Source organism: Gymnoscopelus braueri, assembly GCF_963280865.1.
Source record: "Gymnoscopelus braueri genome assembly, chromosome: 22".
In the NCBI taxonomy this organism is placed as follows: Eukaryota; Metazoa; Chordata; class Actinopteri; order Myctophiformes; family Myctophidae; genus Gymnoscopelus; species Gymnoscopelus braueri.
The window spans coordinates 12,382,076-12,388,531 of record NC_137624.1 but is presented as its reverse complement, the minus strand read 5'-3'; positions in this window follow the sequence as shown (position 1 = coordinate 12,388,531).

Sequence of the window (6,456 nt, the reverse complement as noted above, 5' to 3'; positions counted from 1 at the left end):
GTAAAGGTAGTGCAAGTGATATATTTTGGATAAAACAAGATGTTTTTTTGTTAGAAAGTTTAAGTGGAATAAAATGTAATTTTATGCAATCTGTATCGTAGAGTATATTAATACAATATAACGTATACAATCTGTATGTTAGAGTATGTTAATACAAATAATACTATATAACTTATACAATTGGGGTGGTTGTATTTCGTCTCCCTGCTCTCACCTAGACACAGACAGGATCTGACATGAATTTTGATCTCTTTGTCAAGATTGATTCATTGTCAAGATTCAATGTATCACCTGAGCAAGCAGGCAGGCTCTATTAGCTCAATGGTAAAAGGTTACAGCACTTGAAGAAGAGGAAAGTTACATAGTGCAGCTTTAACCCATTAAGACCTGAGGCCGATTCTAAAAATGTTCTCTAAATCCTAAAAGTATTTTTGAACATAAAAGGAAAAAGATTTGAGGTACAAATGTTCGCTTTAAAAAATACTAGCTCATAGCGCGCCACTCGGTGTCGCGCTATGAGCTTGTAGATCTGCTATTTTTGAATAGCCAAAGAAATCAAAAAAATTACACAGATGCGTTCCTGGTCTAAATGGGTTAAAGCAGGGGTCTCTCCATCTCTTTAATTAAGTAGACAATTCAGTTTCAAATTTTGTATGCCCACTTCTTTGTGTCATCACTTCCAATTGCACTTATTTATCCTGTATCCTGTATGAGTTCTGATTGGTTAAATTTGGTATTCCTGGACATGCATTTTCGGCTTACTAAATAGGTGGAGAGTCTGGGAGATCCCTGTTACTGAACAAGTAATGATTACTTTAACATTTAACAAAACAATATCACTTTACCTTCAAACTGTTTTCTTCTCTTTGTGGGAGGGGGGTGGCAAAACACATAATGGTTCTCTCTTCCTGGGTTCTTTTTTCTCTCTCTCTCTCACACACACACACACACACACACACACACACACACACACACACACACACACACACACACAGAGAGAGAGATAAGCGAATCATTAATGTTCAGAGTTCACGGGATAGGCTATTAAAACACTCTGTAGCTTCATCACTGAAAGCGTGTGTCCACACACACACACACACACACACACACACACACACACACACACACACACACACACACAGTACAGACAGTAGCCTATATCATAAATTATATTGTATATCCCACTATCATTTCTTGTAATTATTGTCATAATCCCTTTATCAAGACAAATTAAATAACTAAACAATGTGTCCTGACCATAGAGTTGGGTCATGATGACTTGTGATTGACTTCAAAAACATCCAGACCAGAGCCTTAAAGAGAGTTCTGACACTAGCGTCGACTCCCATTGTAAGAATGGAATGCGGAAGTGCTCTGTCTATCTCAATGAGATAGTTCCAATGTTTGGAACTATAGCCCATAGGAGCCCGCTTTGCGGCGAGATCAAAGCGTGTCGTTACTCTCTTTTCTACACTCTGATCCAGACATGCAGCCTACGCACTTCAATACAGTAATAGTAGGCTAAAAAGCCTACATAAATAGTATTTCTGTGTGTCAACACTCACCTAAAATTTTTATGTTTATAATTCTTTTGATGAATCCAAAGCAACACAATTTGTCTAACTTTCTTTAGACAGTCTTCCCATCTTCCCGCTGCGTGCGTCGCGAGCCAATCTCTCGAGCGCTCAGCCAGTGTTGCCAGATTGTGTGAGAGAAATAAGGAGCCAGGTCTATGAAAACAAGTCTGCACTTTAAACCACACATTGGCTCTTTGAAAATAGCCGATCTACAAGCTCACCGTGCGTCGCATTTGCGACACGTTGTGAGCTTGTAGATCTGCCGTTTTCAAAAAGAAAAGGTGAAATATTTGGAATATTATTTGAAACAGATGGGGGTCTGCGGAAAAAATACATTAAAGGGGAAATCCACCCATTTTCAATATTTAACTATGTCATTAATATAGCATAAAGGAGTTGTGTGGAAATAAGAAAAAATTAAAAAAAAAATTTACATTGCAAAAAAATGTAACATTGCAAAAAAATTAACATTGCAAATTACACTGTGATGACTCATCATGGTGTAATTTGCAATGTTAATTTTTTTGCAATGTTACATTTTTTTGCAATGTTAATTTTTTTTTTAATTTTTTCTTATTTCCACACAACTCCTTTATGCTATATTAATGACATAGTTAAATATTGAAAATGGGTGGATTTCCCCTTTAATTTGAAAAAAGACCTTGACCTTGACATGCAAATGTTTGAGAACTGGTTTAAACAAATGTTTTAAATGGAAGCAAGCCCAAATAACTACACTTTAGAAACAAGCCCCCCCAAAAAAGCAACCCGCAACTACCAATATTTACAAGCAACTTTACAGAAAAACAAGACCAAAGTCGCTTATAATAAGCAGATATGGCAACACTGCTCATGGCCCAGAATGCATTGCTTGTAAAAAACAAACAACAGATCTACAAGCTCACAACGTGTCGAATTGCGACAAGATGTAGATCTTTAGATCTGTTCATTTTGGTCACCAAGTGTTATTTAGAATCAATCTAGCATATTATTTGCCATTTGCCATATTAAGTAAATAAGTCATTGGATGCATGTTGTCATAATAATAATAATAATAATAATAATAATTTATTATTATTATTATTATTATTATTATTATTATTATTATTATTATTATTATTACCCCTTTTAAAACTAATATTAATAATAATAATAATTATTATTATTACATATATTATTTGTGTCACATCACAAGAAAAGGACAAGAAATAAAAATAATAATGATGATATAATAATAATAATATGCTGTATATATACTGGTTGGGGCAATTGTAACTGAAGAAAATCTTCAAAGTCTAATGTTGGCAGGTATGATGTCTCCCCGGATCCAAACAGTTAAAATAGCAGATCTGAAGGCTCACAACGCGTCCCGGGCTTGTAGATCTGCTATTTTCACTGTGTGTGTTTTTTATTTATTAATTGATGGAATTTCTTCTTTTCTATTTATTAATTAAATTATTTTGAGAAATCTTAAATATATTTTATTTATTTATGAAGATTTTAGATTTGTGGGTGGGAAATCTTTTGAAAGAATAATATAATATATTTTTGTAGGAAACGGGAAAAAAAGGGACCTTTCCTGGGACAAATAGGTCCCAACCAACTGTTTGGGAAACAGTGATCTAACCCAGTGGTTCTCAACACTTTTCTTTTCTTTTTTTTTAAATATACTTTACTGGAATTATTCAGTGTTTACAAAAAATACACATTTACATGACATGCAAATAAGCATTAAAAAGGTCTTAAAGGTCCTTAAATTATCACTTCACTGTCATCTGGGGACCACCCCCAAATCACGTGGGGACCCCCCTGGGAGTCCCGATCCACATGTTGAGAACCACTGATCTAACCAAACTTGACCAGCTGCTAAGCTGGTCTTTCCTGCCTGGTCTGTCCAGTGTCCAGCCATCTGACCAGCTAAGTCTAGCTGGTAAGCTGGTCTTTGCTGGGCAGTCCACCCATTTGACCAGCAAAGACCAGCTACCAGCTTGGCTTTGCTGGTCAGTCCAGCCAGCCAGCTGGCTGACCAGCAAAGACCAGCAGAATCCAGCTTAGTGACCAGCTAACCAACTACACTGGCAAACCAGCCTGACCAGCCTGACCAGCTTGTCCAGCCTGGTATGCCATCTAAACCAGCTTAAGACCAGCTAAGACCAGCTAATACCAGCTAAAACCAGCTAAAACCAGCAACCACCATAAGCTGGTTTGTGCTGGTTTTTTCAGCAGGGTTATTAAACTGTAGTATGACAGCATATAAATTATAGGCAGGCGGTCATTATTTAGCCTGTAATTTGCTATTGTCATAGTTTTTTCTAGTTATACTGCCAGTTACACACCAGGAGTGTCCATTAAAATGGACCCTTTATGGGTCAATTTGTACTCGTTCAGAGTTATAATTAGCATCAGGATTTCACTGTGTACACGCCCATACTTTAGACAGTCCAGAAGAGAATTTATATAATTATTCAAAACAAATGTAAATGAGAAAGGAGCGGTGTATTCTCTATCAAAAAGTTATTTTATTGCATTGTTTTGTAACGTGTGTGTGTGTGTGTGTTTTCACGAGTCCCAGAAGCTATAACGTAGTCTGTTGCAAGATGTTTTCTCATGTAGCCCTTCTCTGTGTGTGTGATAATGTAGATACAATGCCCGACCGCAAAAAAGATCATTTAAAATATACCTTTGTATGATTTGTTTGTCATGCTCTGTTGGTGTCTTCAATCATTATGATCTGACTGTTTGATGATTCAATAGAGTACTGAAGTCCTGACTTCACTCCCACTACCCCTGGGACACACAGTTCTTTTTTGTATTGGAAACCTTATAGGCAAATCTTAGATTGAGTCATATAAGAACTGTGTTCCAAAAATAAACAAATAAGCCCGTCAATTTTGTATGTGACTCTGTGTCGTTTATGATATTGATTTGATCCGTGGTGGAAAAAGTACTCACATGTATTACTTAAGTAAAAGTATCAATCCTGCAATGTAACTCTGTTACAAGTAAAAGTCAGGAATACAAAATTGACTTAAAAGTAAAAGTACAACAGTATCAAAATGGACTTAAAAGTAGAAAGTACTCATTATGCAGAATGTTCCATTTCACAAGTTTTCAAATGTATACAAATCTTTTGAAAATAGCAGATCTACAAGCTCACAATGCATCACATCGCGACGCATTGTGAGCTTGCAGATCGGCTATTTTCAAATGGCCAAAATGTATATAGGGCTGAAGTGGGTAGTGTATGTTTTGTAATAATAATACAAATCTACAAAGTAACTAGTGACTAAAGTTTTCAAATAATTCTAGTGGAGTAAAAGTACAATATTATTTGAGATGTAGTGGAGTAGAAGTAAAAGTACTGAACATTTGAAATACTCCAGTAAAGTAGAAATTCCTCAAATATGTATTTAGTACAGTACTTGAGTAAATGTACTTTTTTTAAAAACTTTTTTGCCATGAGTTGATATCCATAATGAGTAAAATGTCCGGGGTGAATGTTGATCACCAAGGATGTTCACCCTAAACAAGGCATAGTCCCATTGCACTCAGACTACACTCACCAATGTGAATCCCTCAAACAGAGGAATCTCCACTGCATCATTTCTGCTAGTAGGGGACTGAGTTCACGCTCTCCCCTTTATGAGTGTGTAAGAAAGGAAGAAATGTGTTTCTCATTATGCTTCTCTTCTTACTAAAGGTTAGATGAGAACATTTTCAACCATGTCTACAAGTGCTGTAGATGATGTAGCATTCTCTTACCACAATTCATAAACCAATGCTTATTCATTCACTCCAGCTCATTTAGATGCTTTATTTGTGTCACTATGTGATGTGGGAGAAAGGCAGAGGTTCAGCAGCCAACTCACCTACAGTGTATTATACACATCTTATAACATATCAATAAGTGTGTTTGCAATGCTATTATTATGACTTATATAGCCTTATTCACATTAAGGTTAGTAAGCATATTGTAAGGACTTTACAAGTGCCCTATCAACTGTTAATATAATATAATAATTGTTTTAAAAAATCGTCATTTAAAAAAACGCCAATGTGGAAAAAAGCTGAGTCTTGTTTCCATTGTGGTCTACTTTGAGACAACACGCAACAAACTGTACAAACAACCATAAAACAAAGATTGGTTAATGGCAAATGTTAATTAATGCTTATTACAAGCACCTTAATTGTTGATGGTATTATTATCAACATTCATCCATATTTGTTTGGAGCTGTATTTGTGAAAACACTTGTCATGTATTAAATAACATGTATATACTGTAGGTACAGTGATGAGTTGAACATGAGAAGAATAGCACACACTCAATGTAGCTCCATTTATATACTTTTATTGATCAACATTTTGACAAGTGGTCTTCGTCAGGGTGTGTAGACTGCTGTACAAACATTGACAGTGGTTTTAATGATGAGGGTTTTGAACAGTGGTCTTCATCAGGGTGTGTAGACCCCCCACCCTGACAAGCACTTGGAATTGTAGGAGTTATTTGCCTCTTTCTTAGGTAATATTTGACAATTTGGCCAACGTTTTACCATTTTTGAGCGGTGTAGCCACTCCTATAAGTGGGTTTGGGACCGTCGCTCACTTGACACTGGGTGTGATTTTTTAATGCAGAATGGTCAAAAGTAATTAGTGTGCAGATACACTTACAGTTTACTGCATGTTGATTTGTTTACCCCCCCCACTCCTAAAAAAAAAATCTTTTGGGGACCCCCCTGGGGGTCCCGACCCACAATTTGAGAACCAGTGAGGAAAACGGCACCAAACATGCCTGTGTGTGTGTGTGCCTGTACACCGCTTCACCTGGTGGTCCCATCAGGTGGGCTGCAGGCCAAGCAAATCATGGACCTCGTTAACACC